Below are 13,275 nucleotides of genomic sequence, written 5' to 3'. Positions count from 1 at the left end.
TTCAGGTTGGAGAATCAAGATTTGAGAAAGGTATGATTCAATTTCAGTTTTTGATCTGAGATCTGAAGACGAACACATTTGACTCAAGCTTGCTTTGATATTTGATTTAAAAATGCCCTTAGGGTATAATGAGGAGGGCTCACGGTGCTCACAGCTGCTTCAAAATGGGATGAAAATACTAGGGATGATAGCTCTTTTAGAGGGCATTAGCCCTGCCAAGTGTGAGGATTTCACTATACTAAATTGTTTCTCCTGTGCTTCTTTTAAGGCAGAGATAGAGCTGAGGGAAGGACAGCACAGTAGCCTCCACATTATTTAGTACAAATTGTGTTGATTGAACTGACCCAGAAACTCCAGTGTATAATATAATTTAATTTAATTTAATTTAATTTAATAACATTTATATACCGCCCTTCTCCCTGAGGACTCAGGGCGGTTCACAGGGCAGAATAAAAAACCAATACAAACATTAAAAACAGATTAAACAATTGCCCTAGTTAAAAACAATATAAATACAACGCTAAAAACCCCCAGAAAAATTAAAAAACAAAAGATAAAACAACCCCAACACTCCCCCTCAGGCTAGGCCGGCTTGTACAAACAAAAATGTCTTGAGATCGCAGCGAAAGGAGCGAAGATCGGGCGCCATCCGGAGCTCAACCGGTAGCTGATTCCACAGCTCCGGAGCGCCCACAGAGAAGGATCTCCCCCTGGGGGCCACCAATCGACATTCTCTGATCGGTGGCACCCTGAGGAGGCCCTCTCTGTGGGAACGCACAGGGCGCAGGGAGCTTGATGCCGGCAGCAGATGTTCCCTGAGGTACTCCGGCCCCATGCCATGGAGTGCTTTGAATACCGTTACCAGTACCTTGAATCTCACCCGGAAGACAACTGGCAACCAATGCAGCTCACGGAGCAGAGGTGTAACGTGGGAGTATCGGGAGACTCCCAACACCACTCTCGCGGCTGCATTCTGTACCAGTTGGAGCTTCCGAGTGGTCCTCAAGGGCAGCCCCATGTAGAGAGCGTTGCAGTAGTCCAGACGAGAGGACACGAGCGCATGAGTGACCGTGCACAGATCATCCCGGCTAAGATAGGGCCGCAACTGACGCACCAGGCGAACCTGTGCAAAGGCCCCCCTAGTCACGGCTCCTATATGATCTTCCAAGGTGAGCCGTGAATCTAGGAGGACCCCCAAGTTGCGAGCCCTATCTACGGGGGGTAATAATTCACCCCCCATAGTTAGAGGTGGAATGTCCGAATAAACCCGGGATGAAGATATGCAAAGCCACTCAGTCTTGTCGGGGTTGAGCTGGAGTCTGTTCCTCCCCATCCAGACCCGAACCGCCTCCAGGCAACGGGACATCACGTCGAGGGCATCACTGGGGTGGTTTGGGGTCGAAAAGAAAAGTTGGGTATCATCAGCGTACTGATGATACCCAACTCCAAAGCCACGAATGATCTCACCCAGCGGCTTCATGTAGATGTTGAACAGGAGAGGCGAGAGGACCGACCCCTGAGGAACTCCACAAATGAGAGACCTCGCGGTCGACCTCTGCCCCCCTGCCAACACCGACTGCGAACGTCCCAAGAGATAGGAGGAGAACCACCGTAAAACTGTGCCTCCCACTCCCAATCCCCTGAGACGCCGCAGCAAGATACCATGGTCGATGGTATCGAAAGCCGCCGAGAGGTCTAATAGGACTAGGACAGAGGAATGCCCCCTGTCCCGAGCCCTCCAGAGATCATTCACCAGCGCGACCAATGCCGTCTCCGTGCTGTGCCCGGGCCTGAAACCCGATTGGTACGGGTCTAGATAATCCGCTTCATCCAGGACCAGAGGGAGCTGATGCGCCACCACACTCTCAACAACCTTCGCAAGAAAGCGAAGGTTGGAGACAGGACGAAAGTTATTCAATACAGCCGGGTCCAGGGCAGGCTTCTTGAGGAGAGGCCTCACCACCGCCTCCTTCAAGACGGCGGGGAAGATACCCTCACTCAAAGAAGCCGATATAACTGCCTGGAACCAGCTGCGTGTCCTCTCCCGGGCTGCATAAACCAGCCAGGAAGGGCACGGGTCCAATAAACATGTGGTGGTGCTCAGCCTCCCCATGATCCTGTCCACTTCCTCTGGAGTCACAGAATCAAACTCCTCCCAGATGATATCGACAAGACCACCCGTGTCCTGATCGTCAGACTCTGCCCAGTCAGAGTCCAGACCGGTCCGAATCCGAGCGATTTTGTCCGACAGATGTTGGTTAAACTCCTCGGCACGGCCCTGCAAGGGATCCTCCCTCACCTCCTGATTTAGGAGGGAGCGAGTCACCCTAAACAGGGCGGCCGGGCGATTATCTGCGGACGCGATAAGGGTGGCGAAGTGGTTAGACCTCGCCTCCCTTATCGCAGCGAGATAAGACCTAATGTAGGCTCTTAGTCGCAATCGGTCGGATTCGGATCGGCTGGACCTCCAACCGCTCTCTAGGCCCCGTCTCCGACGCTTCATCTCCCGAAGCTCCGCAGAGAACCATGGAGCTCGACGGGATCTGCACCGGGTCAGGGGCCGCAGGGGTACAACTCGGTCAAGAGCCTCAGTGGCCGTCCTTTCCCAGGCTTCCACTAAGGCATCTGCCGAGCTGTGAGCAAGGGAGGCAGGTGGGGACCCCAGAGCTGTCTGGAACCTCTGGGGATCCATTAAGCGTCTGGGGCGGTACCATTTAATTGGTTCCAAACACCCACGGCGGGGGGTGGCAAAACGGAAGACCAGCCGCAGGAGATGATGATCGGTCCATGACAGGGGCATAATAATTGGAGAGCCCCCACCAAGATCATCTAACCACCGTCCAGATAAGAAAACTAGGTCAAGGGTGTGGCCTCCCTCATGAGTCGGTCCCGAAATTACCTGCGTCAGGTCCATGGCCGTCATGGAAGCCATGAACTCCCGGGCCAACTCAGATGATCCTCCCAGCGATGGTAGGTTGAAATCCCCCAAAACTATAAGTTTCGGGAACTCAATGTCAAAACCTGTTTTGAAAAATAAAGTTTTACTCTTTCACTTGCTTTTTTGGGGTACCAAGTCTTAGTAGGGAACTGAAACTCTTTCTAAGGTAGCTCTGTTGCTTCTGGTAACTGAATTTTATGGGTGCCAAGGGAGTTGGGCACAGAATGGCTTCTTCAGAGAAGGACTCCTCATCATTATTTTCGGTGGAATACCAGCTTGGACAGGACCCAATGACAAAACATGGGCCCCTTCTGGGCAGAACTTATATAACTTCTTGGTTTTTATTGGAAAAAAAAGTCAACTGAGGAACCGAATCCAGTGGACAAAGGGAGAAGTATGGAGACACAAGACTGGATTATTGTAATATATGATTATTGTAAGACTAACAGTTAAATAACTAATTTCATCTTGGTAGCAGGTGTGCTGCAGTCAGTTTGTACTGGCTCATGAGAGCTGAGTGTTAAATTTTCTGGAATTTTGCATGTTGACTATGAACACTGACTCCCACCTAGAACACCAATAAGCTGTTCTTCAGCTTATGGTGGGGTAAATGGTATCCCAATACCTAATTACATTTAAGCTGCATTCACTACCAAACCTCTCATATGAATTTCTTATGGAAATGACAAGCTAGCTAAGGAGATGTTAGCGATTTAGCATGGATGAGTAAACTTGTCAATTTCTGTTTTTCTCCATTTTTCAATTTCTAGCCTTAAATTTGGATTGCTATATTAGTTTACAAATTTTTACCAGGAAGTTAGTACTGATATATGTAAATAATTTTGAGCACATTTCTCCAAAGATAGACATTTTTCACAAATGAAGGCAAATATACATGTCCCAGGATACTGTTGCAGGATTCAATCTCGGTCGGTCACCGGGATCAGAAGTTTAAGTCTTCCAGGTTTTTGGACTGGAGCCCATCTTCAGGGAACTTGTCTCTAGTAGAGCATGTGCTGTTCTTTGTGTGGTATTTATGCTGCCTGTTGTAAGTGACTTTTTAGATGTTGATTGGAGTGTGTTGATGGCTGGCTTTTAAGTTATTAGCTGTCATTTGCTTCTGCTCCCCCCTCCCCTCCTCTTCTAATACTTGATAGGTTGGTGGTAAATCAGATGTTGACTGACAAGAGGCCTGTTTCCCAGACTTCAATCACTTCCTTGGCTGTTTTTGTGCCTGTTTGTCCAGCAATCTTAGTAGCTGCAAAATTGAATGTGTGTCCTTGTTCATTGCAGTATGAGGCTTTCAATGCATTTGGGTCTCCTTGTCTGACCACTTGCTTGTATTCTTGTGATCTAGTAGTTAGTGCAGGAACTAGAACACTGTGCTTCCTCCCCATCTGTCCTACATAGTCACACGGGCATTCCATGCAGGGAATTCGGTAGATTACGTTGGAAGCAATCTTTGCAATGTGTAATTTGTCCTGGTATGATAGCCTCTGGGCAGTGTGCAATGCTTACTTGCAGATCTCGGAAGCTGCATTCTACTGATTCCAAAATGTTTTTGATTTATGGCAGCGTGTGCCATGTAGTTGTTCTTGTATCTTGTTTCTTCCTTTCTTTCCCCACCATGTTGCACAAACACCTTGTGACAAATGAGTGTGGGTGCCCATTCTGCCTGAATTGTTTGTGTAGGTACCTGCTTTCCAGTTATCTAGCTTGCTGGGTACTACAGTGGGTTCTCACCCTGCCATAAGGAGTTCTGATTTGTCTTCCGGTTTTGCATCGCAGCGAGACAGATGCAGAAAGGCAGGGCTCTGCATTCTGTGCCTGATTTTGCCCTGCGGGGGCCCCTGAAAAGGGCCTAAAGTCACCCCAAAGATGCAATGAAGAAGGAGGGGTGCCTTGTCAAGAGATGGCGGTCTTTCTTTTTCTTTTTCTTTCTTTTTTTTTAAAAAACAAGTTTTATTGGTTTTACAATTAAAATCTAGATATTTAGATAGCATCATGGTGACTGGGTAATCAGAAATTCAATAACAGAGTTTTCAGTACATAATTCAGGTTACATTATCAAAATGTCCTTCTCAATTTCCCTTAACATTTCATACAACCAGTTTAAACTAATAAATTTCTAGAAATAGCATGGTCAGTTAAAAAATTTGTCAATTCAATTTCACTGAGATATATCTATCTCCTGTTACTAAATTTTACCTAATTTTGGTTTTAATTATATTATTCAAATTTAGCCTTTAACATCCTGAATAATATTGACAACCCAAATTTCCCTTATTCCATTACAGCAAAAACTATAGCATCTAACATGTATACAGTGGCTGAGTGGCTATGTTCTACCTAATAAACATTGTCTGTTTCACATCATAATACATCACACGTTACTGACAGGACCACAACCTATGTTTATCAGTCTACAACTATTTATACACAAGATTCTGTTTTAAATTTTAGATAATTCTTATTCTGAGTTGTAAATTCTTTAGTTGAAGTCTGGGTTACAGCTTGTAAATTGAAGTTGGCACCTAATTTTCCAGCCTGGAGATAAACATCTCAGAAACTTTATAGATTGTTTCTAATATGAGCTTATAGTCAAGTGAGGACTGTGGCTGATCAGTCTCCATTTTGAAGTAATGGTAAATAGTCCTTAGTGGAGGCTAATTTTTAAACAAAAGTCAGTAAATGTTCACCTCCACAAGCCTTCAGTTCACCCCCAGCTGTTTCAGGTTTTTATCTTTAGCTGATAATGTCAAGGGCAGTTCCAAAATAAACAGGTTTATTTGCCAAAAAGGTCACAAGATGTCCCCTGCATACTTGAAAACTTTTCCAGACAGAGTAAATTTATCAGTTTTGAGTACTTTTAAGTAACTTTTAAGTAATTCTTTTCTCTCTTTTCTCTCTTTTTTTAATCAAATGGACAGAATAGCCAGTTTCTGTAAGGATAGGAGTTTTGGGTCACCAATAATAGAACGGAAGTAAGTAAGGAATTAAACAGTATTATTCTGTTCAAGGTTTTCTTTTTTCTCCCGACGTAATCAAAAACCACCCTTAAGGAGGGTGGAGAAGAAAAAAGCTCCTTCCCTCTCTTCTCTCTGGGGGAAGCAAATTCAGGAAGCTTTTGACAGGAAAAAGTAGGCAATTAGGAAAGGAAGAAGGCAATTCTCACTCAGTTTTCAAGTACTTTCAAGTGCTTTGTTATAATTTTGGCTTCAGCTGGAAAAGGCTAAATGATGGGCCATGGGAGTGGCCAATTCTTTCTTCTTTGGTTCGAAGAGTAGCTCCAAGCTGATGGGAGGGCCGCCACCCTTCTACCACCAACTGGAGAGACCTTTCCCCCACTCATCACCCCTCCAGGGTGACTTTTGACCCCTTTACAGGGGCCCCCCGATGAAGAAATCCAGACGACATGGGGAGCATTCCCTCATGCATCTGGTCTTGCAAAAAACCAGAAACAGAAGCCCAAGAGATGGCGGTCTTTCTGTTTGATCCAAGAAAAGTCCTCTAAACTGGCAGGGGAAAGACTGGCTACATTCCTGTGGCTAGCCATTAGCTGCTGACAGCTGAAGAAGAAAGCACCAATTAACACATCGTAAACAGCATGTTTGGAACTAGGTAAGAATATTGATCATTTCTTTACTATTTTACAACTGAATTTCCTGGGAAAGGCTCCCAAGAAACTAAAAACTTCAGAATGTGAACAGAAGCAGCATTTTAATTTCTATGGGGGACAATACTGAAGTGGAAGTAACATAAAGCTACAGTTTTGATAAATTTGAGAACTGAGATAATTGTTAAGATTTTCTCTTTGGAAAAAAAAACATTGAGGTGAAATATAAGAAATCAATCCTTTGTCTTAAGACCGGAAAATGGATTTTGAATGGCATCTAGTGGTGGTTTTGAGTATAGCATTATAACTAACTTCCTGGCTGCTTGGTGACTCCTAGCTTAAGGGAGAACAGCTGACAATAAAGGAAAATATTTTGGCATACTTATCACCCAGAACCTTTTGGACTATAAACACCTACTGAGCTAGGACCTTTAATCTCAAGAGCTAGTGGGAAAGAAAGAAACATTTGATCTTTGATTACGTCTGGATGGGAAAGACTTTTGGGCTGTTTTCAGGGAGGTTGAACATTTTGAACACTTTGAACATTTTGGATTACAACTATGCCTGACTGATAATTTTTGGATGCCTGAGACAAAGGATCACTATAAAATATTGCTTTGGGGACTGGACCTATATTCTGGAACCTATTGGATCATAAAAACTACATATAAAGACCAGAAAACTAGAGGAAACTTTGTTCTACTCTTACTGAGACTGGTGATATTAGAGGATCTCCAGGAATGATGCCTCAAGAAAAAAATAAATACCTTTCAGAAGGAAATATACTCTACACTACAACTAATTCACCAAACAATTGTTGCATACAAAGAGGACATAAAAAGAAACCATAATGAGACTAAAAATAATCTAGATAATATAAATGAGCAATTCTCCAAATTAAATCTATAACTAGAAAGTTCCCAGACAATGACTACGAAGTATGAACAAATAAACTAGAAATCAGAAGATGAAGCAGGGGAAATGGACCTAGAGATGGAAGAGATAAAACAAGTGAAATATAAACTACCATATACAAATAAAATACTGCAAGATGATGACAATTCCTGGGTGATTCAATTGTCCTGGCTTGGAAAGCTACTTGGCAAAGAAAGAAAGCGAGAGTTAGATTTAAACAATAGAAGATTTCACCAATTAGAGGGAGTATTATATGTTTAAATACTTGAATATGATTAAAAGAATGGATGATCCTTAGATATAATTAGACTTTTATAATGAAAGGTATGATTTAGAATTAAAATAGCATTTTTTTCTTTTTTTATATGGAAAATTTGAAAATAAGAGGAGGCTTGGTATGAATAAAAATTTCAGCAATATAAATGTAATTAATATTGAGAAAATCATAACTGACATAGATATTTCAAATATTGATGGGAAATCAAACTTAAGGCACAAAAAACAGGATATTGATTTAGTAATTGATATTATTGTTATTTGTATAATATTAATAAAATATGATGATGAAGTTTATATCTAACTTTATAATATATCAACAGTACCAAAAATTCTAACTGTGTAATGAAGGGAAAATGGAAAAACATATGGGCAAGAAAGGAGGATCAGAGAAAAAATACTGGATTGTGCAGTACTGAATAGATTTATATTGAAGAAGCTAATGTTAAATATGTGAACCCAGACAACATGTTGTTTACTAAAAACTAAAGATTGTAATTCTTAAAAAATAATAAAACATTTTTAAAAAAAGAGTTCTGATACAACTCTTTTTGTGTGACAATGGATGGTTGTTGAAATTCAGTATGTGTGGTGGCTTGTAATAAACTGTGGTTTCTAAGTTTCCATTCTGTTTGTTGACAAGTACATCTAAAAATGGCAATTCCCTAGCTGTTTCTTTTTCCATTGTGAACTGTATGTCAGGAAAGATGGAGTCCAGTATGGTATGAAAGTTTTTAAATTTATTTATTTATTTAATTTCTATACCGCCCTTCTCCCAAAGGACTCAAGGCAATGTACAGGGCAATAAAATACGATAAAAATACAAAATACAAAAGTTAAGATAAGAATTAAATAAAAGCCCAATTACAATAAAAGTTAATTAAAATTACTATTAAAATACCCAAAACCCATCAGACCAGGCCGGCTTGTTCAAATAGGTGAGTTTTCAGGTCACGGCGGAAGGAGCGAAGGTCAGGAGGCATCCGGAGCTCAACTGGTAAATGATTCCAGAGGTCTGGCGCGCCCACAGAGAACGCCCTCCCCCTGGGGGTCGCCAGCCGACACTCTCTGACTGACGGCACCCTGAGGAGGCCCTCTCTGTGGGAGCGCACTGGACGAAGGGAAGTTGACGCCGGCAGCAGGTGCTCCCGTAAGTAATCCGGACCCATGCCATTTAGGGCTTTATAGGTCATGACCAGCACCTTGAATCTCACCCGGAGGGCAACTGGAAGCCAATGCAGCTCGTGGAGGAGAGGTGTTACATGGGAGTATCGGGAGATCCCCAACACAACTTGCGCGGCCGCATTCTGCACCAGTTGAAGCCTCCGAGTGGTCCTCAAGGGCAGCCCCATGTACAAAGCATTGCAGTAGTCTAAACAAGAGGTCACGAGCACATGATTGACTGTATGCAAGGCATCCCAGTCCAGATAGGGCTGCAACTGGCACACCAGGCGAACCTGGGCAAAGGCCCCCCTAGTCACTGCTCCTATATGATCTTCCAAGGAGAGCTGTGAATCCAGGAGGACACCCAAGTTGTGAGCCCTATCTAGGGGGGGTAATACCTCACCCCCCATGGTTAAAGATGGAATAACCTGAATTTCCCTTGATGATGCATTTCTCTTGATGATGACAAATACAGTACATAATGCATGTAGCAGCACCAGAATTTAGGTGTGTACTTCTGAAATGTACAAGGTTCTAGTTCCTGCGCTAATCACCAGATTGCAAGAACACAAGCGAGCAGTCAGACAAGGAGACCTGAATTCATTGGTAGCCTCATACTGCAATGAACAAGAACACATGTTCAATTTTGCAGCTACTAAGATTGTTGGACAAGCAGGCACAAAAATAGCCAGGGAAGTGATTGAAGTGTGGGAAACAGACAAAGTACTTAGACGGTGAGGGGTGGGCAGCACCAGCAAATGACACATAATAACTTAAAAGCCAGCCATCAACACATCCCAATCTAAAAAGCTACTTTTAACGGGCAGCATAAATACCACACAGAAAACAGCACATACTCTACTAGAGAGAAGTTCCCTGAAGATGGGCTCCAGTCCAAAAGCTTGGAAGACAAAACCTTTGGTCTCAGTGACCGACCCAGATTGGATCCTGCAATAGACATTTTTCTTCACAATTTTTTATAATATATATAGTAAACAATTTTTTAAAAAAATTCTAATGCTTTCTGCACAATTTTATCTACTATATACACTTGATTATTCAAAGATTTTTTTATAAATGATGAATTGTATTTCAACATTAAGAAAAAGATGGATTTCATGAGTTAACATTGTCAGATTTTGTATTGGTTCAACAATATGAACTTGAAGGAATTACACCAGTAAGGTCTGTGATCTTCACAGCCAGGAGGGACACAGCCATTAGGGATCTTGTTTTTGGTGTTATTCTACGGCAATGTATACAGTGTTGGATTGCTGAGGTGAAAATAAGGCTTCAATTGTATGGAGAGTGAATGATGTTGGTACTTTCTCTGCCTTTAATTAGTTTTGCTTCATACTTCTCTCTTTCTGTGCTTTGCATTATGTTGGTACACCAAAAGGAAATTACATCACAGGTATGTCTTTATGTTTTTATCAATAATCTGCTTTTCCAGTCACAGAACAACTAAGGTAGCCTTCAGCACAAATATTTAAAATGCTTAAATTAAGAAAAATTATAATGGACTACTACTATTATGTGCTCCACTGGAGGCTGCCCCTGTAGAGCATTCAGAAGTTATAAATGACTGGCTACTCAACACTGATAGCAGCAGTATTTTGTGAGCTGCCATGGTTGCTAGCACACTTTCACATGCAATTCAAGGTATTGGTTGTTACATTTAAAGCTTTTCATGGCTTGGGACAAGGTTACTTAAGGGACCATCTCTTCCCAATTGTTTTTATCTGTCCTATCTGGTCCAGCAAATGGGCACAGTCCATCACTTAGTTAAAGTTGACTGCTAGGCTCAGAAGCTGAGCTTTTTCTGCCATGGTACTTGCCCTCTAGAATACCATCTCCCAATAAATCAGGATGGCATTAACACTGCTGGCCTTTTGTAAGGCTCAAAGATGGTCCTTTGCAGTGCATTTTTTGTAAAAGAAAAAGGTGCCGGAATTCACACATGTCATACAACCCGCCTTGCCTACCCTACAAGGTTCCATCCAAAAAAGGTGCCGGAACTCCATTCTGAGCGTTCTATGAGAAAAAAAGCAGTGGTCCTTTGTGCTCGGGCCTTAGGCCCTGACTGTATCAAGAGACCCATCTCTGTCTTGTGTTAGTGATTGCTGTATTTTTTTTAATTGCCATGAATTTTAGTTTTTATAGTGATTATAATTGCTTTAGTTTTTATTTTAAATATTGTTTACCAACCAGAGTCATTTACTAAGATAGACATCTACTGTATGTAATTGATTAAATCAATACATAAAGGAATAATCATCATTACACTTTGGAAATACTCAAATCATAATAAATATTAAGAGATTCAGACCATCCTAACATCTAAAGTGCTTAGTAGAGTGGTATTTTGGCAACTGCTCAGAAATACAAGTGAATTAATTTGGCCAAATTAAAGATAAAGAAATTGGGATAAAGAAATAGCAGAATGAATAAAAGCAGTACCGTTGTAGGGTCCACAATCATTTGCCCAACCAAGTAGAAGAAGAGGAAGATGCTTTCTAAAAGTAACCTTTAGCTCTATTAAACAGACATGAAATAGTAGTAACAGAAGTTAGAAGAGTCACAGAGTAATAAAATGGAAGGGAGCTTCAAGATCACCTAGTCCAGCTCCACTGGCCATTATAGGAATTCCCCACTGTATTGCAGCATCCTTGTGACTATCCGTCCTATATTTTAAGGGCTTTCCTTTTAAAGATATTTAAGGGGAATTTTCTGAGAAGGTGGCACCCTGAATTGAACAAAGTATCTTAGGGATTGTTTAATGACTGCATACTGGAGAGGAAGGATTAATTCTCTTGCTCATATTTTGCTAATGTAGCCAGAATTATATTTGGTTTTTTGTTTTGCAGCTGCATCACACTGGGTAACAGAAGAACAAGCTCACTTTTATTTAAGTGTGTGCATGTAAAGCAGTCCTCACTTACTGCTTGTCTCATGTAGCAACTATTCAAAGTGACAATGGTGTACAAAAAAACCACCCCAGACCTCTGACCAATCCTTGCATTAATGACTGTTGCAACATCCCTTGGTCACCATTCCTGTGCTTTGCAACCAGCTTCCTACGAGCAGATTTAATGGATAATGTAAAAAAATCACAAGTCACAGTCACGTGATGCCCCACTTAATGATTGAAATGAATTGCTTAATGACTGAATCTGAATCCCCTTCTGGCATACTTTATGACCAACTGAAGTTTCTGAATGCTTTTTAAAAATTATTCCTACAAAAAGCTGTTGCCACAATATTTTGCTGGAAGAAATTTCTAATTTGGGGATTTTTGAGGCTATATTTTTTGTTCAAGGTAGATTTGCAGTTACATTAGTTAAGTCTAATGATTGGGAGAAGGAGCCTCATTTATCGTTCAGCTAAACTTCGCCCACCCTCAAATGCCCAGATTGCATCAGAGATGGAAATTGCTTTCTGATATGGCATCATTCCCAAAGCATTCTAGGAAGTGTGGCCAACAAAAAACCTGAAAAAAACCCTTGTGCTGCAGTAAGGGATGCAAGTTTTGAAAGAAACGAAAGAACGGATCTTCTGTTTCTATGCCACCATTTTTGAGATGCCCAGCACTTCCAGTTTGGGAGAAGATGTGGAGTAGTTTTGCTCTCACTTGGGAGCATCAGCAGTGATGGTCACTGGCTTCAAAATTCTGAGCAAAACTGGGTGAATAAAATCCCACCCCCTTTAAGTAGATATTGCCTGCACATAAAAAGGGGGGTGGAGCTTCAATTGCCCAGTTCCACCTGCCATTTGGAAGTGAATGACCATCAGGGCAGACCCACCTTCTGCTCTCACCCATACAGAGAAGGTTCAATGTTCAAAGTCTTTTTTATTTATTTATTTATTTATTATTGGGACTTATATGCCGCCCTATCTCTCGAAGGACTCAGGGCGGCTAACAACAATAACATATAATAAATACAGAAGTTAAGATAAAATTAAAATTAAAGGCCTCTGTACAATAAATTAAAATAAATTAAAAATTAGAGTTAAATATTAAAAAAAAAATTGTTGAGACTTTTTGTTGAGACTTGCTTTAACCTCCTTTTTAACAACCCAAAGAAGAAGAAAAAAGTGCTTTGATTTGACCACAAAGTCATCTCCTTATATTTTTTTTAAAAAGAAATTGTCATGGTTGCATATCTCTGTAATCAAAAAGTATTGCAGTTTCTAACAATTAAGGGAGCATCAAACTTCAGATACCCAAATATTAAACAGTTATCAAAAACAGCAGCAGAAAATGTTTGAACCAGCTCAAAATGAATTGTGTAAGAAGTAAAAGAAAATAAAAACAAAAAAGTAGAAGTCAGCTCAGCAATCACTGTGATATTAAAGCTCAAAGCAT

The sequence above is a fragment of the Vipera ursinii genome, assembly GCF_947247035.1.
Source record: "Vipera ursinii genome assembly, chromosome: 1".
Lineage (NCBI taxonomy): Eukaryota > Metazoa > Chordata > Lepidosauria > Squamata > Viperidae > Vipera > Vipera ursinii.
Note: the sequence above shows the minus strand (reverse complement) of the source record.